Consider the following 24,263-nt stretch of genomic DNA (forward strand, 5'->3'; position numbering starts at 1 on the left):
AAAAAACGTTACACTACCTCAGTTATTTACCCCAAATCCACATGGTTCATAAAAAAATCTACATCTGTTTAATACTCCGTAATTATTATTAATGTTTTCAGAAGATAAATGTACAGCGAACTTCCTGTAAGCATTTAGAAGCTTTGTTGTGAGCATTCTACTCGGTTTGAACGTTATTCAGCGCAAAAATAACTCTTTGTTGGGAAAAAAATCTCTTCTGTTTACACGGACTTGTAAAAATTAATGTTTTGTTTGTTAAAATGCTATTGCGATTTAGGTACTAAAGACCGACGTCTTTGTATCTTTTCTCTTTCAGAGTAAATTTAATATACCTACCTACTTTTTAAAAGCTTCTCTGGACGGATAAGATGATTTTAAATGTTTATAGATCTTTGGAAAAGATTAATATAATATAACTAAAGTACAAAAGGAGTAATTGACGATTAATATATAAAAAATAAAGATGTATTTAGATCACCTGTGATCACAGAATTCTGATTTAAGAGGGATGAAAGAGTAGCCTTTGTCCTTCCCTGGGATTCTAGCTATCAGCTCTGTACCAAACAGATTGGCTATGAGAAGCTAGCATACAGATAAACACACAAACAGACAGATAAACGCACTTTAGCATTTATGATATTACTAGTGTGGATTGTAATTTAGTATGGATCAGAATCTAAAGATTTTAAACGGCCACTGAAACAGCTTAGCTATCAACTTGACATTAATAGCCGTTTAATGTTTAGTTTAGTTTTTAGTCTATTCAAAACCGCTGGAAAGTTATAAATTTTCGAACGTACTTTGTTATAAAGATAAAATCTAAGCCATTACGTTGCAAAAACTTTTAATGTTTAGTGAAATGGTTGTAGTTGCGAGCAACCGACAAAAAGTTAATAGCATAGCGGCTGTGGGTGTAATGTGCACGCTGCTTAATCGGTTTTAAACTTCCCCTAGCAATAAAGGGTTAAAATGTACCTACAGCGGTATACGAAAGTTTTGGCCAATTTTTGTTAGCGCCTTTTTGTTAGATTCTGTTTATATTTTCGTGTAAGTAAAATTATAATAGTTTATATTTCGTTTTATTTTTATTACACGACTGAAAAAGGCGCGCAATGTTTTCAGGATTTATGTATGAGAGTTTTTTTATTTCACCATAACTTTTAATAAAAAGTTCAATTTATTTTTAAAACTCTGTTTGAATGAACATAAACTTGAATTTAATTTGATATGAGACCTGTCGCGCAGCATACAACGAGTAGAATTGAATTATTATCTATTACCTAGTTAATTAAAATTTTGCATAAGTTATACATACAAAAATAAAATTGTAGTAAATCTCATTTTTCAATAAAATACACAATATTGTGTTCATTCTTGTTAAAATTAACTTGACTGCGGTGAAATAAAGAGAATTTGCGATACTACGTTATCGGTTACAGCCAACAAGCTCCGCCGTTCGGTCACTCGGTTAAATCGGTTCACCACACTTCAATAGTACGCCTAGATAATGGAACGGGACGTGCTTGACAAGTCTCGTGGAAACATCCCAAACGGAAGTGTATATTCACGAATTTCATATCTGACTGAACTTTATAACGACTCCGGCCTTAAAGAAAGCTCTATTTTCACACTAATATTATTAAGGCGAAAGTTTGTGTGTATATGTGTGTGTGTGTGTGTGTGTGTGTGTGTGTGTGTGTGTGTGTGTTTGTGTGTGTGTGTGTGTATGTTTGTTACTCCTTCACGCAAGAACTACTAGACGGATTTAGCTGAAATTTAGAATGGAGATAGATAATATCCTGGATTAGCACATTGGCTACTTTTTATCCCGGAAAATCAAAGGGTTCCCACGGGATTTCAAAAAACCTAACCCACGCCGGCGATGTCACGGGCATCGGCTAGTAGTAGGTAATTGTAAAAGTGTAGAAGATAAAATTAGACTCAAGTTTTTCCAAGAAATGTCTCAAGTATTTGAAGATAGCTATTTATCCACACATACATCAATATTATAAATGCGAAAGTATGATTTCATATTATCTGTAACCTTTTCATGGCTAAATAGTCCGTTTAACGGCTAACTTTGGGTTTGATGTTTGGTACTTACAGAGATAATTTGTACCCCAGAGACGAACAGCCTACTCTTTTGTCCCGGAAAATCAAAGAATTTCTCAGGCATCGTCCCGTTTTTTTAATCGACTGTTTTTTATACATATGCAACAAATCTGCAGTAAAATAACGAGAATTTATGATATGACGTTATCAATTACAGGCAACAAGCTCCGGTCGTTCGTCACTCCGTTAAATCGGTTAACCACACGTCTAGATACTAGATTACGTCTAGATAATGACCAGAACGTACTTGACAAGTCTTGTGGAAACATTCGAAACGGAAGTGTATTTACGGATTTCATATCTGACTGAACTTTATAACGACTCTGGGTTTAAGGAAAGCTTTATTTTAGTAACAACTAGCTGATGCCCGCGACTTCGTTCGCGTGGATGAAGGTTTTTAAAAATCCCGTGGGAACTCTTTGGAAAAAGTAGCCTATGTGCTAATCCAGGGTATAATCTATCTCCATTCTAAATTTCAGCCAAATCCGTCTAGTAGTTTTTGCGTGAAGGAGTAACATACATACACACAGACACACACACACATACAAACTTTCTCCTTTATAATATTAGTGTGATTTTAAAACTGTAGAACCTAATCATGCTCAAGTTTTTTTGATAAAATAAGTCTTATTTCAAGATTCCTTATTACTTTTGTCTTTTTAAATATCATTTTTTTACTAAGTAGGTATCTTCAACAGGGTGGGTTTAGGGATTTTTTAAATTCCATAAATACTTTTTTGATTTTTCGCTATAAAAAGTATCAAAATTGGGGTTTAGACTTATTTGTATTTTGTCTGAAACACTTTTCATTTACACTGTAATATTTTTTTTACAATACCTTTATAATATCTTTATTAACAAACATTTGTTTTCAGATATTTTAGCCATAAATAAGTAGTTAGTAATTAAAAAGTTGCGGTCATTATTAATTTAAATTAGCTTCATTCATATAATATCGCATAAGTCACTTGGCGTTGATTTATGTATGTATACCCAGTGCTTCATAAAGGGGTTTTCTCACTTCGCAGCCAATGTTCTCAGAATACCGTTTGAGCTTCCGCACACTCTTATCACAGATGCAGCTCTTTAATCAGTGTCTTCCATTGTGATATTTCTATTGTTTACCAAACATTCTTTCAAAAACCAATCGTAGCTTCTCAAGTTGGTCGACTCCGCCTTAGTTAAGACTTACCGTCGGTCAATAACTCCAAGCAATAAACTTCAACTGTTAGATAGTTCGCAAGGTTTCTAAACTGAACTATTTCCAACACAATGTTCAAGACAGCTCCACCATTGTTTTAGCATTCGAAACTTCGGCTTGATTACTTGTTTGAAGTTTGGCCACCGACGGATCATCAACAGGGTGCATCTTGAGTTACACACTTATTAGTTTGCTTCTCTATTATTTAACAAGTAAAACTCGTTTATTTACGAGTTACTAGATGATTCCCGTGAGTTCATCTCGTGATCGGCGTGAATTTAAAAAAATCTCTTAGGAACTCTTTGATTTCCCTGATAAATAGTACGCAATGTCACTCTAGGTCTTAACTTTAACTATCTATGCAAAAATCAAGTTGATCCGTTGCGTGTTGCTCCTATGCGTCGTGATTTAAGAACAAACTTCACGACAAAGGGCTAACAACAGCTTGGCATCGAATTTGTATCATATTTAATACATAAGTATATACTTTTTCTTGTAGCAATTGAACTCAACAGCGTTTTATTCACTGCGCTAGTATTTGTTAAATGTAAAAAAGCTCTTTTATATAAAGAACAAAATGATACCTTTAGTGTATTGCCAAGTCGACGTCCGAGTAAAGAGATCTAAATCTGTTGACGTATGGACAAATTCGGGATCACGGATCGTGGATGCCTGGTAATCCCTGCTTTACTATTCATGCCCTTTTCACGACGGCCCGTGGCCCTTCCTAATCCATTTTGTGAAATCGTAAAAGTAAGCAATTTGCTTCTTATTTGAATACATATGAGTAGATAGGTATATATAAAGGAAATGTTGGACTTTGAGGAATGTTACGTTTTGTAAAGCGTGTGTTTCGTTTTAAAAAAAGCGTTGGTATTACACTTACAATATTTAAGCAAATAGTTTTGATTCCATAAATAATAAAAATAGAAGAGATAAGAAAAGAAATAAAGATAAAAACAGTGACTATAAAAACTACGTCTACTTACTTTCTAGCAAGGTTTCCTTTACCACCAGGAGTGAAGGTGTTAGCAAACATTTCCCGAGATAAATCAAGAATCTGAAGTGGCGTCCCGGAAGGAAATTCAAATGTTTACTTTGCACCGGCTCTCTTGTCAACAGGTTTGTTACTCTTTGCATTCGGTTTCTTTGGAAAACGAGATTCATTTACACTGTTCTCCTTCGACCAAAGATTTTCAATTGCAAGGGAGTTGAAAATCTTTGCACAGAAGTTTAAGTTTGACCAAAGTGGTTGGATTTGAATTTCTGTACAAAGTTTCATTTACCGAGAATGACCAAGACTTTCTTCCTACTTCGTAGCGTAGTTTTATCAAAGACATGATAAGACCGAAAATATAATAAGTATCATTATTTTATGCAATAACACTCGACGTAATGGTAAGTACCATTGTTTTATGAGTGTTTCTGATTATAGAAATTATAATAATACTCTGGTAACTAGTGGTTTAAGCTATTTTAAAACTGGACGATGACCGTGACTTCATCTGCGTGTATTTAATGTTTCTAAAATTCACGTGAGAACTCTTTGATTTTCCGGGATAAAAAGTAGCCTATGCCAGTCTCCGGGATGCAACCGATGTCTGTGCCAAATACATGACGATCCTGACTACATCCTCGTAGATTTAAATTTTTTAAGGATCCCGTAGTATCTCTCTGCCAAATTTTTAACCGACTTCCAAAAAGGAGGTGGTTGTCAATTCGGCGAGTTTTTTTGTCTATGTAGGTAGGTATACCAATTTTTTTGAGGTTTCTGGACCAATTTGCAAATATATTTTTTATTGAACAATAGTGTCAAAAACGGTTAAAAAGATAGGTCGTAAAAAGCTAGCAGGCAGAGGAACTTTCGCATTTATAATATTAATATGTATAAGAATACTAGAATATAATATATCCCTATCAATAAACCTAAACTTAAGTGCACTCATTTTTAACCCCCGACCCAAAAAGAGGGGTGTTATAAGTTTGACGTGTGTATCTGTGTATCTGTGTATCTGTGTATCTGTCTGTGGCATCGTAGCGCCTAAACGAATGAACCGATTTTAATTAAGTTTTTGTCAAGATGGACGTTGCCTAAATACATAATTATTTATTTGAAAATGATGTTTTGGAAAACTCAAATACTTTGGATCGTCGGGGGTGTTATATATTTTTAATTTACACTTGTCACTAAGCAGTTCGTCATGCCAAACTAAATAAGCTGAATTTAAGTTGATAAAAATATAGAATCAGCCTCAGCCCGCTTTCCCTTTGTCTGTAGGAATAATAGGTTGTAGGGTTGTAGGATAGATATTCGAAATCAATAGCCACAGACTCGTATCAGACCTGGAAATTAATTAAAACTTTTGATCTGTACATCTTTTGAAAGCAATGCTAGGTATCGTAAATAGGACCTGAGCGCTTAAAGCGCTAACTCATCGCTGTTCCACTTTGAAGCAAGCTCGCTAAGTGATTGCACAGCACCGATACCTCATTCAATTTATTTGCTGCTATACCAATTTGCAATCTCAATGATGCTTCGATGATTTTGTAGGTACATTTTTATGCGTGTATCTTGAAGCGAGGGAAAGTATTGATTTACAATCGAGGCTGGCGTTTGCTTTATCTTACCTTATGCCTACGTATAAAACTTTCAACTGTTATTTTATTATGGATCCTGGTACCTGATGGTGGTACCTGCCAAATGTCATGATTTTAGGTCAACGAGAAGGACCTTATAGGTTTTCTTGAACGACACGACAAACGGACGGACGGACAGACAGACAGACAGACAACAAAGTGATCCCATAGGGGTTCCGTTTTTCCTTTTGAGGTACGGAACCCTAAAAATAACTATAATTTTATTTTTTGATTTTGAGGCGATTACTGGACACCTAGTTCTGGGAGACCCTTCCAAGAGACTTTTGACCAGCAATGGACGTCTATAGATTGAAATGAAGATGAGGACGACTTAAAACTTTTGTTCGTGACGAGAGAGTAACTTTGGTAAAATGCATAGGTACTTATATTGCACAATCATTATGTTTCTCCATTATAAAGTACTGAATTACCGCAAGTTTAGTGCGGTGCTGCCCGTTTGAACCATTCATTTTGTTTAACGAGTGTGTTTTACTCTCAAGTATACCACCTACTTGGCAATGTATCTCCCTTATCTTAGTGGTTGTACTCCAGTTTTAACGCAGAAAGAGTAAGAGCTCCAGTTAAAACTTTACTACGAGTATTTGAGTAAGTAATGCTATTATCTCTTCATTTTCAACCTGATGGTGTAAATTCAAATTTGTAGAGCTCATTATTTGTTACTAGCTGATGCCCGCGACTTCGTTCGCGTGGATGTAGTTTTTTAAAAATCCCGTGGGAACTCTTTGATTTTCCGGGATAAAAAGTAGCCTATGTGCTAATCCAGAGTAAAATCTATCTCCATTCTAAATTTCAGCCCAATCCGTCCAGTAGTTTTAGCGTGAAGGAGTAACAAACATATACACACACACACATACAAACTTTCGCCTTTATAATATTACTAGCTGACGCCCGCGACTTCGTCCGCGTGGATTTAGGTTTTTCGAAATCCCGTGTGAACTCTTTGGTTTTCCGGGATAAAAAGTAGCCTATGTGCTAATCCAGGATATTATCTATCTCCATTCTGAATTTCAGCCAAATCCGTCCAGTAGTTTTTGCGTGAAGAGTAACAAACATACACACACACACACACACACACATACAAACTTTCGCCTTTATAATATTAGTGTGATAGTGTGATGACTACTTGTTTCCACCGATCATAATTACCTACTTACTTGCCTTCAATGCATAGGTATGATCTGTGCAGATACAATATGTGCAAGTATATTATATGAAATTATATTATAACAGGTATATAATAAGTTGATCCGGCATCTCTGTAGCGAGCTTAACAAAGCCCAAGTTTCCATCTCAGGTGTTAGATTGAGGTCTATAGCGTACTTTGACTTTGCTAAGACCTGCGACACCAGCTACACTGCTGACATAAAGCCGTCTCGTTTTAGCTGAAGCTTAAGTCTGAGCAAAGTCAAAGTACACTCTATAGATCTCAGGCTTAGAATGGTGACGTCACACCAGAAGGCCCAGTGTTGGCAGACACCCCCCCCCCCCCCCCCCCACTAGATGGATAGATGTCATCAAACATGTCGCAGGAAGCTGCTGGATTCAGGCGGCACAAGACCATGACGTGTGTGTGTGTGTGTGTGTTTGTTACTCCTTCACGCAAAAACTACTGGACGGATTGGGCTGAAATTTAGAATGGAGATAGATTATACTCTGGATTAGCACATAGGCTACTTTTTATCCCGGAAAATCAAAGAGTTCCCACGGGATTTTTAAAAAACTACATCCACGCGAACGAAGTCGCGGGCATCAGCTAGTAACTGATATTTTTATCACGACGATTGAATAACTTTATTTACAGACCCTGATGAATATTCAGTGTGAAACTCAAAAAAAATCGGGGAACCTAAATACACATTTCCTAAATTTACATATTGGGCACTTGGTTAAACAACGTCCAATTTTAAGGGTACAAAGCGCTTATGGAGATAAATGGTCAATTCTGCAGTCCAAATGTATTCTGCCTATAGTAACACATTAATCCAAACGAGATTTTCAATGGTGTCGTTATTTAATATTCAGAAAAGTCGTTTCCATATTCTTAATTTTTTTCTTTATAGTCGATTCTTCCTTCATCTCATTCGTTTAATCGCATAATAGTATGAGTTCTCTTGGGATAACAATTCGGAAAATGCGGTTGATTTTCAATTACTTCCGCATGCTACGTTACTCGTGTGAGAAAACGGAGTCATCCATTAAGTTGCTGAACAATCGCAATCGATTTATATGCGTTTTCAAAACTAAGCCACACATGGTTTAAGTTTGACGTGTGTGTCTTTGTATCTGTGTGTCTGTGTATCTGTCTGTGGCATCCTAGCTCCTAAACGAATGAACCGATTTTAATTTAGGTTTTTTTGTTTGAAAGGTGGCTTGATCGAGAGTGTTCTTAGCTGCAATCTAAAAAATCGGTTCAGCGTTTTGAAAGTTATCAGCTCTTTTCTAGTTTTCTTATAGAGGTTTTTGTGTCGGGGTTTTTTAAATTTTGAGTTATTTATTAAATTTATAATGAATAGGTACAGACAAGCTTCGTACAATAACAACATAAACACTTTGTAAATAACATTAAAACATTTTTGATTCGATTCACAAAACGTCAGATCAAGTTTTCAAAGTTCGAAGGCGGTGTCGTCATTTTACTCGAAGATATCATAACGAGAAAACGATGAAAAGTCGATGATGGCAGTCGGAAAGTTTTCAACAAATTCAGCTAGTTTCCCGATTGGAACAACTTTTCACATAAATCAAACTTTAGTAAAAACTGTTTCTGCCTAAATGCCTTATAATAATATTTTGTCATGGCGTTTATATTTGCCAGCTATTGAATAACTTGGTTGCCAATGATGATCAGTTATCTATTCACATAAATCATTTTTTTGTAAAAACTGCAAAATACCTATATTTTTTGTTAAAATATTGGAACTGGTAGGTACCTGCAGAGTAACTGTTGCTATAATATAATAACAGCTTTTCACATAAATCAGTCTTTCATCGATTAATAATTACTTTATCAATACGCTTTTCATTTATTTTACTCTACTCACAAGCTTATACGGTATAACTTACTTTTCTGCCTTAGATTTTACCATTGTTCGATATTTAAAAAATCGGCCAAGTGCGAGTCGGACTCGCGCACCGAGGGTTCCGTACTCGGGTATTTTTTTCAACATTTTGCATGATAAATCTAAAATTGTTATACATTAAAATAAATAAAAATCTATTTTAGAATGTACAGGTAAAGCCCTTTCATATGATACCCCACTTGGTATTACTAGTAATCTTGCTTTGAAAATTTAAACACATTTAATTTTTTTTTTTAATGATGTAACCACCAATTCATGGTTTTTGGAATTATTCCTTTCCGTGTGCTATAAGACCTACCTACCTGCCAAATTTCATGATTCTAGGTCAACGGGAAGTGCACTATAGGTTTTCTTGACAGACTCGACGGACGGACGGACGAACGGACGGATGGACAGACAGACAGACAGACAACAAAGTGATCCTATAAGGGTTCTGTTTTTACTTTTGAGGTACGGAACCCTAAAAAACCGGGTCTCTTGTTTCAATTAGAGAAAATGTCACTTAAGAAAACTTATATAAATATAAACTTACTTAAAAAAATATATCTTATTTCCCTAGTATTGTAAAAGACAAGTGTAAATTAAAAATTTATAACACCCCCGACAAAGTATTTGAGTTTTCCAAAACATCATTTTCAAATAAATAATTATGTATCTAGGCAACGTCCATCTTGACAGCTTGACATTTGTCAATTGACATAACATTATGAACCTAACGGTTATCTAACCTTCTTTTCTACAAGAAAACTAGAAAAGAGCTGATAACTCTTAAACGGCTGAACCAATTTTTTTGGATTATAGCTAAGAACACTCTCGATCAAGCCACCTTTCAAACAAAAAAAAAGTAAATTAAAATCGGTTCATTCGTTTAGGCGCTACGATGCCACAGACAGATACACAGATACACAGAAACATAGATACACAGATACACAGATACACAGACACACATATACACAGATACACACGTCAAACTTATAACTCCCCTCTTTTTGGGTCGGGGGTTAAAAATAGAAAATCGTTATTTATTACTCTAGCTTTGACGTTTGAACTAAAACACTAACATGAGAGCAGACATTATTAATTGAGGTATTTCATCCTAGTTTCAAACGCTGAGCTACGAACGTGTTCTGCTAATCACTCTGATCGATTGATCACAAGGTTAAACACCGTCAAAATGACGACATATCGCTTCATTTAACTCTATCTCACTCTCTAATTAAAAGCTATGTCATCACGATTGCTGATTGTACAGAGAGTATGCATTTAGTTCTAAGTTAAAATGTAGATCGAGTGTTTTAGTTGCCTAACTATATTACTTTGTAGGTAGGAAAATAAGTAGTTTTAATTAGTTTATTGTTTAGCCGTGAGTCTCCTGTATAAGGCTTGTTTCTGACTGAAAATCAGCGCTGTGTGCCTTTGTATTTTTTTTTATTAAAAAGCATATAGCACTATGCTGAGCTGGAACCTTTTTTTTTTTCAGGTTATGTCACATACGATAATGAATGACTTCTATTACTCTGAGCAAATGCTGGAGTGGCTGAGGCGCCAGGGTGATTCATACTTTAAAATATTCTTTATTGTACAGTGTACACCATAATAAAAAAAAAAAAAAAAAAATTCTGACGAATTGAGAACCTCCTCCTTTTTTGGAAGTCGGTTAAAAATATAAAAAAACCCTACTTCAATAACCACAAACACTAAAAATTAAAAAATAATTTAATTTATAACAGAATATATCATGTAAGAGGTAATGCTCTATAATACCATTTTTTGGAAAGTCCTGAAGTCATGAAAAAGTGGTTTTCCATAGACAAAATTAAAGTGTTGTACCAATTGTAGCTATAAAATAAAACCACTAGACGAAACAAAGTCGTATTATTTTATAGCGCAGTTGACTAAAACCACAGGGAACCCTACAATAAAGTAAACAACAGTACTAGAATAATTAATTGACCACTGTCTGGCAAAGAACTCATCTAACTGCGCATACTCTGCGACTTCTCTTCTACTATTTATTTAATGCCTTGGCCGGCCTTATTTGTGGACCAGAAATTCCGTCAGTGTCGAGATCCAAAAGAATAGTATAAATACTTTTTTTTAGTGATCTTCGACTGGTGGCAAATTATGAATTTAGTAAGATTTAACACATTGAAGCCGTAAAAGAACCACCAGCTTAATTGCAGCATGCGGTGTGTACCGCCCGCCCTCCCACTTTCAAAGAAGGTGCGCCATGTGCCATGCCATACCATGCCATGGTGTGTGTGTCATGCTGCATGTTGTATGATACAGCTTTGTCTGTTTTGACGGGTTATGGTAAATTAATCATGTTCCTTATATATCATGGACTTCCTCAAAGTACCTAACACCTGCTTTTATACAACGTTGAAGTTGCTATATTTTTTTAAATCCTTTTATCTTAATCCCATTGAGTAATTAAAAATATAGAGTCGTGTATGTCTGTCTGCATTTCAACTCCACGTTGTTTTATTTATAAGCTTTTCTATTTATTTTATTGTAGAACCTTAGTTACTCTTGGTGTTCTCTCGTGGAATTAACAGACGGCCGTTTATCACAATAAAATAAAACCGCTGGACGTCCGACTCGTTTAGTTTTACGACGCTCTTGACTACCGCCGCGGGAATCTATCTCCTCATACAATGGAATGAGCTACACAGTAAAAGTGTAATAAATTAACACGATGGACTAAGGCAATTTACGCCAGTGGTTCTTAGGCCACGGCCTCGAGGACAGCGGTGGCCGGGATGGGAGCGTCGGTCGAAGCGGGGCGATTTCAATTAAATTTTCAGTTTGGATAGTTTTCGAACACATACAGAAAGAAAGATTGGACACTGTCTAGGAATCGACCATTCACATGATATATCATATGAATGGTCGATTAGCTCGACTCGATAGGCTTGTTATATTCAGTTATATGGTGCATAAAGCCCCCGTTCGGTGGTGAGACAGAAGATACAAAACGCAGGAGTGTAGAAGAGATAGCGCTTTACAAACGTGACTTATAAGTGTATAGTAGTTTTATAACTCTTTACTTTAGAAACATAATTATCTACTTCTTTTTTACATATACCTATTTGATATCATTCATTCGCATTCATATATGTGGTGCCGCCCTATCTTCCGGCTCGCTGTCGTCCAGGGCGGCGTCATATTATAAATGAATGCGTTTTGCCCCGTCTTAATCATCGCCTCGCTCCCGCGCTCCCGACTGCTTTTGTCCCGCCTACCGCTTCGTCGAGGCCGTGGCCTCAATATGATCATTCAAAGAAGAAATAACTAATTAATTATTTAAAAAAAATTACTGCGTCTCCTATCAGAATGAAAAAGGTTTATCTAAAGTATAAACCATATGCCACCACGCTGTCCAGTTGTAGATTAGCAGACTTCACACATCTTTGACAATATTATGGCGATCTCTGAGGCATGCGGATCTCACGATATTTTACTTCACCGTTAAAGCAACTTGATACACCCATAATTTTTCATAATTGCACCCAATATGGGTGAAATTATGAAAAACATGAGCGTCGCAGAATATCTACTAAGTACAGACTATGAATACGTAATATGTTCAAGTGCAAAAAATCTTGAGAAAAAAAATTACATATTTTGTGTCTTGTTGAGCAAACGTTGCAGTGCAAATAAATTTTGCAATTTGTCGTAAAACTAACTCAAAGCAACAGTTTCTTAACGAAAATTTACATTTAAAATACTTGTTTATACCGCGCCCTTGCTACAACATTATGCAACGGAATTAGTTATGAGTTTCTCTACGTATTTGCACGTAATATTTACAGTTCTACGATAAAAGAAAAATGTAATCTACGAAAGAGCTGAAACTTACACCTTGCAGGGAAACTTTGCTAAAATTACTGCTGCAGCGATTAAAATAATTATTATTAGTGAATTTTTAATACATTCATACACTGGCTATATTCTTAATAGTGGCTATTTAATTATTAGGTAAACCATCTTTTGATATAAGGACTATAATTCATATAACCCGCTTCCACACCTCGAGGGGATTCAAACCTTTGCCAGCAAAAAACTTGGTAGGTACTTACCTATTTACAAACACCATACTTACAGAGCTGGATGCTTTATTGTTGTCAAACTAAATAAATATAATTATTATCTCTAATTAGAGCTTTGTAATAAATAAAATCAAATCATAATTTACTGTTTTATTTTCGAAACGGATGCCTTTTTGAGTTTCAAATGATCATCGCACTCAAACGGCTGGAGATTTTACTAAGAATGAAAAAAAAAAACATTTTTTTGGCGTCTGGTAATTTAAATTTTGAAATAACAGTAGTCTTAAGAAATTCAAGAACCCAGCTTTGGTGAACTCTTGTTCTCAGGCAGTAAGTAGTTAAGTAGGTACGCAAGCGATATTTAACTTTTGCAACTTGCCAGGATCCTCGTCTTAAGAGCTAACTCGTTTATGATAATTTACTTCGATATTTTACACAAAATGTCTGAAAATTTAATAAGTTAAACTAAATTACATTTTAGAGAAACTGAGATTTACGGGTTTGATACAAACAGAGATATGCAATTCCCTTAAGTCGCATCCCATGATAACCTTTTCATGGGTTCGCGATTGGGGGCGATATCCGAATCCGTAGCATCCGAAATGATATAAAAAAGACCCTAATATAGATTTATTGGTCCCCTCTCTCGGCCATTCCAAATTGTTTATTCATCTAAAGACAGTATATAAAGATTGTTTTCACACAAGTGTCCGAAAAAAGGCTCCGAAGAAAGAAAAAAAAATTTAAGGTTTCATCTACGTAGGTACGTAACGTGAATTTCTTTACTCCACCATTACTTCTAATTGCCTGGTTACAATAGATTTGGATGTATGGGGCATCGTCAAAATCCTTAGTTCTTATATCATCCCATGTGACACAGGCTATAATTTTTTTTTAAATTCAATATTCAAATGTGAAATTTTTTACTTTTTATTCCTTTTTTTGGCAGGGCACTCGTATTTTTTAATTTTTTCAATAAATTGTTAAAAACCAAGATAAAATTCTAACGTAAGTGATGTAAGATTCAAAAGGAACAACCTTAGATATTCCCGAATAAGAGGCCGACAACGTCTTAACCACTAAGCTAGCACCTAGACCACAATGTAGTCTTAATTTATTTTAAAGTATCACGACATTCAGTTCTGATGATGCAGGGAGCGACTGGAAGTGAATGAAGATGGAGGAGGACCATAATAATTATTTGGTAGCGTGCTCTTGAAAAGGCCTATCCTCAGCAGTAGGCGTATGCAGCCTAATTGATTGGTCTGATTAGATTGGATCGATAAAGACATTTACCTATATAAATGCTTGTTTTAAGAGGGGCCTCTCCGTCATTCGCTCTATACAAACGTAGTTCGTCTTTCATTGGAATACTAACCAATCATACTCAATGGAATTTTGTAGAAACGTTCCGGGAACTAATATCTATGCCTGTGATTTTCCAGGTTTCATTCGGTTTCAAAGTTACGCGGTTTTAAAAATTCACATACAAATCTTTGAACCCCTGTAATTTTAAAACTACATATTTTTAGAAAAATCTAAAACACCACAGGCACAGATATTAGTTTCTAGAATATCTCTGCAAAATTTCATGGACTTTGGTTGCTTAATATTCAAATGACTACGATTGTATGGAGTAAGTGACGGAGAGAGCCCTGTTAGTGATTCAACTCACGTAATTACTAGCACCTTCCTTCAGCACTAATATTGTACGTAGTAACACGGTGATAATAGAATAGAACTACTCCAAGGCACGCGTTTAATTTTCTAGTATTGCTTGCAGTAATGCCGACAAATATGTGTCGAGTATTGCCAGGCAGCCTCGCGCGGGATGATTGTCTTTTATAAACCGACGTGCCTGTGGCTTCCCGGCGTTTCCGTTTTGTTGAATTTAATATATTATGGTACCTAACCACAGAATCCAGAATGGTATAGAAATGGTAAAAGGGAGTAGGCGTCTGAGCATGTTATTCTAAATGGCACACGTATTTACACTGCGTTTAATTTACGATGCTTGAAATAGAAATAGAACGATATTTAACTTTTACAAGTGCTTTTGAATCGTCAGTGTGCGCCGTTCCTACCGAGAAGAACCAGCAAAAAAACTCAGGTGTCGCTTTTCTCAAGTATAACCATTAATTATGCAAGTAGATAGTAGAAATGTGTATGCGTTAATCCTAAATGATCTGTGAGTATTTTAAATTCGACGACACGCTGTCCCGATATTAAAGCACAACAGGTGCCTTTTCTATTACTTACCCTATTTAGAATTCTGTGCCAGTAATTTTACAGTTTATTACCTTTGTGGTATCCAGGAAAGGCGAAAAATGATGACATGTACTACTTAGATGAGGAAATGAGATAGCTGCGATAGTGAGGATGAAGTGGATGAGAAAGTGCAAGAACTTGAAAAATTAGAAACGATGGTCCATTGTCAATGTTGAAAAGTGAATGTACCCTTTTAGAACGCATTCTTGTCTATGACAACATCATTGTGACATTTGTTTTTGTTACTTGCTCTCTCTTTGACTTTGGCCGCCATGCGTGACGTCGCTTTTTCCTATTGTAAATATTAAATATTAAAAGTAAATTAATATAATGTGATTTAAACTATTAAATACAAATTGGCTCAACAACTGGAAGCTGAGTTTTCTTTCCAAGCGAACGTGGCCCGCTGCGCACGTCTGCTCAACAGTCAAAATAGCACTTTGACGCTGTTATCGTCTATATAATATTGTTACCACTCGACTCTGGAGCATGCCGCAATGTCGCACTATGTTGTTCTGTGTATTTCTTCGATCTTTTGAAAGAATTAATGGCAGCTTCAGCTTCATAAAACGTGCACGGTCACTCATATCCCCAAAGACATGGATTTATCCCTGACTTGTCAGTCTCAACGATAGAGACAATGCTCTACAAAACCGAAACTGCCGACTATCTCTTTCTAAGTTCGATGTGTAATCTTTTCTACCGGATACCAAAGACTTATGAAAGAGTAATACTGTGCGACATTGAAGCATGCCACATGCCACAGGGTTGCATACTATCATTGTTTAAAATGTAAAAAAAATCGTCGATAGACTGTCGATGTCGCACTGTTCTATTCCAAATCTATTCACGAATCACGATGTTGCCTCAACATAAAATTGAGTGCCGCACCTATCCTGTTTGAAGCCACAAAGTTAATCTTTCCATTTGTAGCATGCCGCATAGTCGCATGTTGTAAGTCCGGCGTAAAACAGCCATAAGCGAACTCGCACATATTTCGAATCAACCAAATACCCACACATCGAGTGAAACGTCCAATAACAGCGCCACGGAATTCGCAGAGAGGTATTCTTCCATTGGCAGCCAATAAATACCAGATAATAGAGGAACGCTGTCCATTACGCCAGATGCTGGGTTGGAACATTCCTTTTTATTCACTCTTTGGTTTTGTATTTATTTATTTTAACTTTTGGTTTAAACGTTTGAATTTGTTCAACGATGTAAGAGTAAGCGGTATTTTCGAACCTGACGTTTCTACATGTAGCTAACTTTTAAGTGCATGGCGCATATTACGTTGGTGTGAGAAGAGGAGAGGAGATGTTCAGTCGACCAATCAGATTCATAATAGATGACATGAAAAAATTATTACGTCATCTTCCAAAATTGGTTGACTATAGACATCTCTTCTCCGCTCCGCTTAGGTAGAGACCAGGCCTTAGCGTTCCGGTATGCTGTCATGTAGAAACCAAAGGGCACCAACTAAAGTATTTAATAAAAACTTCCGCTTTCATCTTAGACTGCATTCACTTATCACCAGGTGTGATTGCAGTCAAGGGCTTAATCTAAATAAAAAAATAAACTATTGCGTTGTCGTAAGAATTGCATATTCGTTTTAAATAAAGCAGGTGAAAAGTAAGATGTTAGATTCTTTTGAAGCTAATACTACATCTTAACGTGTAAAAATACCTACTCTACAAGAATTAAGGCAAATTATAACGAGATTTTCCCAAGGCGTACACACGGATGTAGGTAGGTACCTACTTAGTAATCTAAAACGCTTTTACCTCGTCGACAACACGCCCCAGACGTTAAAGTTTTGAAGACTTAATTGAAGAGGATTAATATCAAGTTGCAAGATAAAGTTGTAAGTCGCGAGTAAACTTAAACGTCTTCGAGAACTCTGCCTATGTTATTATTTTGTTAGTTTAATTGAAATTCTATAACAAACAGCAAATATAGGCTAAGCTACACGAAATGTATGGAGATAACTTAGCATTTTAGGTGAGCGGCCGTGATGTGATGAAATCAATAATAATAAAATCAATCTTATCTGATAACAGTCGATACTTACTACTCAAGCGCCGGTCACACAGGCCGCGTAAGCGTAGACGTAGCGCGTACCATTGCGTTGTAATGTATGGAACTGTATGAACCATGGCATACCACTTGCGTGGCGTGAACGTTCGCGTAGACGTAATGCGTGCAGGTATGTCTACGGATTCACGCGAGTCACTACGCGCGTGTCACGTGTACGTGCTTGGTGTGAATCGGCTTTAACCGTCAAGAATTATATGGAATTTTAAGACAGTCAATGTCGCTAATTAACAGTTTCAGAAGGCATTCTAATTTCTAATATTGGATAGATTTGATATTTCCAACAACTCCATAAAGGCTTTATATTGGCGCGATTATATCTAGATTACCTAGTAATCCTATTGCTATAAAGTACCAAGTGACGACGTGTAGTGAGAATTTAATGTCAATTTCCAAGGTGACCTATTATCTCAGTATATTCGAACTTCAACCGTTACGATTTGAAATTATCGCCCTTGGAGCCGTAACCCCTATTAATGCCTCTACGATCTTTGACTTTGAGACGTGGTTCGCTTGTATGTGATGTTATTATCTTCGGGATTTTAACCCGAATCGCTATTTAAAAGGAGTGTATTCAGACTGTTTCAAAGTTACATGGGCTCAAAGATTTCCATAGAAATATTTCACAGGCTCTAAGATTTGTATATAACTTTAAAACTATTTTATACTGAAATCTGATATACCATAGACACAATAATTATAAAACACAAAAAAAAATCTACCTGCGTCCGTTATAGTCTGAAACCATCCAATTGATGTGCCCTAAATCAATTTCACTAGAAAGGCAATAATGCGAAGATGGTTTTCAATTAGTAAAACGTGCATTAGGCGCATTCCTTTTTTAGCATAGTAGGTAGCACACGCCGGGTATAGGCTAGTATAGGCAATATTATAATTTGTAGTTTTTCTTCCCATATTATGAATGCGAATGTGTGTTTGTTTGTTGGTTTATTGGTTAGTCGGTTTGTCCTTCAATCACGTCTCGACGGAGCAATGGATCAGCGTGATTTTTTCATATATTCAGACCAAAGTCGCAATCACACCTTTCCACCGTGTTCTTTTTACATTTAGGGATTTGATATACCAAGCGTTGTGGAGATAAAATTGTATAGGTATGGCGTTCTAAAGAATGAAGCTCGTGCGCGCCCGTTTAGTCCATAGACACCATAGATTAAAGCAAGATTATTCCATAGAGCGCAATACAAGCAAATCCCAAAAAGCCTCCCAGAATGTTAAAAAAAAAATTGGCTATAGCAATATGCGCAAATAAACCCATCTCCAAAAACGGCCAGCCCCTTTGACTTTAAAAGAGAGGTAATTTCTCCATCAAAGCAAAATCCCTTTTCAAAATGCGATCTTACATTAGATATTACTTTCCTACATCTCATTATTTATAATGGAAATAGGAAAAAGGCTTTTCATATTTTATAGAAACATTTTTACGAAACTTTCAGCGCTCATAAAACGATTTGCCTAGATCTTCATAAAGAGTTCATTACATACATATTATATATGTTCTAAATGCAAAAATATGTCAGTCTATCTATCGGTCTGTTATATTTTCACGAAAGTACAGAAATAGCTTGCATCCTGTAGGTGGAAATAGGCTAATTTTTGTACCGGAAAATCAAAGTGTACACACGGTTTTTTTTTAAGTTCGAGTTAAACTCGCGTAGAGAGGGTTTTGTGCGATGGACAATATGTAATATGGTACCTAGCCACAGCTGGAGCTTCCCACCAGACCAGACAAAATTTGAAAATCACGTATTTCCAAATTCTAAGCCCTAATTCGCATGAGCGTTAAAAAAGCGTTGCGTTAAAACCCGGCGCTGACGATACAAAGTGCGCGTTAAAAAAGCGTTGACGTGTAAACAGACACTTGGAAATGTATTTGTTCTATTTTGAACGCTTTTTTAATGGACGTTAAAAAAGCTCTCGTGCGAATGAGGCCTGAGCCGTGAATTGAACCTAGCAACTCTATATCTCCACTACCTACGCCATTGAAGTTTGTTAAAGCATTATTTACGTAAGTACCCATTTTATAAAAGCACTTTTAGCCGGTTCACATTAATTACCAAGTTCAACGAGATCTTTCGAGACAATTCTTGAACATAAAAGCATAAACAAACTAATTTTCTTACAAATAAGCTGTTTAGCACAGATAATTTAATAAGAAACGGGCGACCTAGTTCGTCCAGCAAAGAAGTTAGCAGGTAACTCAAATTCAATAAAGTCCCCGTAAATCCCTAACTGTAGTTTAATACTCGTGAAAATGGGATGCTCTTTGCATATTTCAGAAGAGATTTTATCGGTGGACGGTCACGACTACACTTATTATATTATTTTCTTGCTACTTTTTGAAGCTAAGGAAAATTTACCTATTTCAAGATGGGTTTTAGCATCTCGGCTTTTGCTCGAATCATACGTCACGTGGGCAAATTTTTAGCATTTTATTCTATGATATATAGCTGGTTTTCTAGTTGTTTTAGGCTAGGCGCACATGGGTGGTTAAATGGTTGACTATTTGACCAAATAGTGGAATCAATACGAGTACATTAGTTACCATTTTGTTCGATAAATTGAGGCAGCTAGATTTAACCAGCCACGTGGTCATAAAACCGCCCGTACGTGCCTAACCTTACTAGAGAGGCACGTTTTGGGTTAAATCTCTTTTGCATGCTACAAAAACCGACAAATAATAACTACCAGTCTTAATTTTGTCGAGTCGTAATTTGTCGATTTTCTGTCGTGCTCAAAGAAGTCTTACTTCGTTTAGTTGAAACGGATGATCGGACCGAGCCATTTGAATAGTCTCAGTTTGCCTCAAGTCGAGTCAGTCTGGCCTCAGATGGATAAATAAATTAATAGATGAATACAAAGCATAAAAGACAAAGTATTTTGCTAGATACGAATGCAGTATGCTGTATTACTATTTCGTAATAAGCAGTGTAAAATTGCAAAAGTTAAAAAATATTGCTATAAGTAGTTCCTCCCAAGCAACCTTTTCATCACAAAGTGGCGGTTCCTTGCAGAAAAGTGTATTTCAATTAATACTAGAAAGCAAAACTTTCCGAATAAACCTTTACTTTACTCGTAGCTACTACTTCCGTTCGCTGCAATAACATTAATTAAAAAAACTTAAAACAGTCGCGGACTTCTCATTTCAAACAGGAATTGAAGAGCTTTTTACAAGTAAAATGAAAAGAAACGAGTTTATTCTGAGAAGCTGTTAGCGCAATTACCCACTAACAACTTTTAGTGTTTACGTCTATCTAGTGTTAAGAGATCCGATAAAGCCTGGGTTGAGTCAAGATAAATCCCGATAGCACAAAGCAAATAGTACCAACTGTAAAGAAAAAAGAAAATGTTCAATTTAAATTTTTTGAGCAGTCTCTGCTTTTTACACGATTACCCATAAAAAGGAGTGTAATGTTTTCAGGTTTCATATGTATGTATTTCAGTTTCTTTATTCCAGCATAGCTTCTTTATACCTGAACAGATTTTCATGTATGAGGTACTTATCGGTAGAATTCTTACATTATCCCAAGTGACATTAGGTATTTTTGAAATAAATGTAAAAGCTAAAAAAAATAGGTACTGATTAAAAATACTTTGGAAAAATAATGCTAAAATGCTAGAAGTAACAAAATAACTTAAATGTTAAAATAGATTTGGATGAAATATCATTACCACGTTTAAACAATACACACCCCTAAAGAAATTTAATATATTTTTAACGAGGACGAAGCCATTAAACTGGTCTATTCTTATCGTAAGCAATGATATCCGATATTTCGAGTGAAGACTTAAAAAGGGTTGAACTACTCGGCAGACAACGAGAGAAATCAAAAAACAAATTCCGCAAGCAATTTAATTATGTTAGCAATCTACGGATTTTAAGTATAGAATGTACCGCGGCTCCTACTCTCGTATTTTAGTAGATGTAAGCTCTACTAGTTTCGAACCCATCCGGGGTCCTTTTTACCCGACTGCGGCAAAGTCAAAAGGAAGGGCTATGATTTTAACAGTCTATGCATGTACGTATGTATGTATAATATATGTATGTATGTATGTTTGTATCCAGATTTTGTGTGCTCCACCGTAGCGCCTAAACTACTGGGCCGATTTTGATGAATGAGGTGTCAATTGATTAGTCAGATTAGTTAGATCAGTTAGTCAGTCACTGTCGCACAGTCCTGCTCAGTGACATCTCCATGGCATTTCAGAACTTATATTTTCTGAATTTAAAACCTCAATTGAATCTTGCAACTGTTCGTATTGAATTGTAAGTAAACACCCTAATTTAATTGTTAATTCAGTTATTTGAATAGCCGTTAAAACCTCCTGCCAATTACAATGCGGTTATCTTTAAAACAAGAGTAGGCACCTTCTAGGTAAACGCGTCCCATCTTAGACCATATCATCACTGTCCATCAGGTGTGATTGTGGTCAAGCGCTTGCCTATAGTGAATAAAAAAAGACGTTTAAAAAAAATTACATAGTTTTTAAACTTTGTGATACGTCCCTCAATTGACGTTCTTTTTGTGAGTAAGCTTTCTGTTATCGTTCAGCCATTTTGTATATTTTTTGTTATTCGAATTACAATAAAGCGAAAACTAATATCTAAGCTAGTAATGGGCAATTTTTAAATTTACTACTTTCCTTTCCCTTAAACTTTTCTATCTGTATTTTCTTAGTAATCACGATTTTACTCGTAATAATTTGTTTATCAAAGACTGCGTATATTTTTAACGAGAGACTTATTTAAATAAATAGGCAGGTACTTAGTTGTAAAAGCTTTTTAGATTGCTTGAATCCTAATTTCTTGAGAAGACGTGACCAAATCTATTCCGTCGTCAATTTATCTATCTATACATATAATAAAATTGTAGAAAAGTGGTGTCTGTGCAATGGAAATATATAAAAAAAAAGTAGCAGGGGTTGTTATTATATCGATGCCGAACCCGAAATTGTAATTATTTTTTTTTTTGTCTGTTTGTCTGTTTGTCTGTGTGTTTGTGCACGCTAATATCAGAAACGGCTTATTCGATTTAGATACGGTTTTCACTTTGTAGTAAGCTTCACTTAACATTTAGTGGTTATTTCATGTCAATCGGTTCATAAATAAACAAGTTATGTCAATTTAAAGAATCACGGCGAACATTTTTAACGTACAGAGTATATGCTGCCCGAAAAGTCACTATTCCACGCGAACGAAGTCGCGGGCACAGCTAGTATTATAATTATATCCGCACTTTAAATCGTGTCGTTTTATTTGTATGTATTTATGATAGGTTCACTTATTTCCAAAGAAAGAGAAAGAGAGAGAGTTGTAAAGAGTTTTATCCGCTTCAAGCATTATGTTCATTACATTGCTTCAAAACTCATTACACAATATTAATTAAGTTCTGTAAGTTAGTTAGGATTTATATTAATTATTATCAGAAGGTAGGTATAGTATACCTAAATAAGTCTGTAAACTCAAATAAGACCTTAATTCAAGGGCAAAAGTCTGACTACAATATTGAAACAAAATCGAAATCATTTATTCAAAATAGGTATCTACCTACTATTGTACACCTTTTGTTTGTCCGTTTTTTTGATTTGAAAGATGATATAGTGGTGATAATTAATTAAGTTGTTTTATAACGAGATTTATTGCGATGTTCTAGCTCAGAAAAGAAATAAGTACACTCAAAATATGATGTTCATAATTATGTACGGAACCCTAAGAGAGTGAGGCCTGACTCGCACTTGACCGGTTTTTTTTTACTTGTGCTATGAGATATTGCTACCTGTCAAATAGTTAAAAACCGGCCAAGTGCGAGTCAGACTCGCGCACTGAGGGTTCCGTACTTGGGTATTTTTTCCAACATTTTGCACGATAAATCAAAGACTATGCATAAAAATAAATAAAAATCTGTTTTAAAATGTACAGGTAAAGCCCTTTTATACGATATCCCACTTGGTATCGTTATCTTACTTTGAAAATTGAAACACATTTAATTTTTTTTTTAATTATGTAACCACAAATTCACGGTTTTCAGATTTATTCCTGTATTTGTGCAATAAGACCTACCTATCTGCCAAATTTCATGATTTTAGGACAACGGGAAGTACCCTATAGGTTTCTTGACATACAGACAGACAGACAGACAGATAGACAGACAACAAAGTGATCCTATAAGGGTTTCGTTTGTCCTTTTGAGGTACGGAACCCTAAAAATAGAACTTTTGACAAAAAAGGAATCGTGACACCATTGCAATTTTCGCTTTGGAGTTCGTCTCACCTCCGACGTCAGCAATACACCCGGGGGACACAATGCAGCAAATTGAAACTGAAGGAGTCACGCTTTATTGCCGACGCTAGAAAATTGCAATAGAGCCCGTAATACATGTCGGGAATGCTTTTAAACTACGAAAGCTTTTGAAAATGATACCTTTCAAATAGCTAAAAATGTAGGTACACCTTTACATAATCCAAAAAAAATGCATTTTTAGAATTCCGTAGTAAAACTAGGAACTCTAATAGTTTCGTCCAGTCCATCTGTCCTTCTGTCTGTGTGCTTCTTAAAACAGCATCTTAAAAAAAAAGCTGAAATATCTATTTTTGACAAGTATTTTTGGAGAAGTAGATTTCGTGGCACTGTTACGATTTTTTTTGTTTGGAGTTCGTCCGACCTCCGACCTCAGCAATACACCAGACGGACACAATGCAGCAAATTGAAACTGAAGGAGTCACATTGCATTGCCGACGCGAGAAAACTGCAATAGAACCTGCAATACATGACGGGAATG

General features: G+C 35.8%; 1 long non-coding RNA gene across 1 annotated transcript; it reads left to right on the plus strand.

Annotated features, from left to right (window-relative positions):
- Positions 1–97: 97 nt before the first annotated feature.
- LOC123868800 lies at positions 98–18,470 on the plus strand. The gene is made up of 4 exons (XR_006796724.1): positions 98–110; positions 1,645–1,656; positions 3,275–3,277; positions 18,425–18,470. It is a non-coding gene; the product is annotated as an uncharacterized LOC123868800 (long non-coding RNA).
- Positions 18,471–24,263: the final 5,793 nt, after the last annotated feature.

This window comes from Maniola jurtina, chromosome 10 (assembly GCF_905333055.1).
Source record: "Maniola jurtina chromosome 10, ilManJurt1.1, whole genome shotgun sequence".
Lineage (NCBI taxonomy): Eukaryota > Metazoa > Arthropoda > Insecta > Lepidoptera > Nymphalidae > Maniola > Maniola jurtina.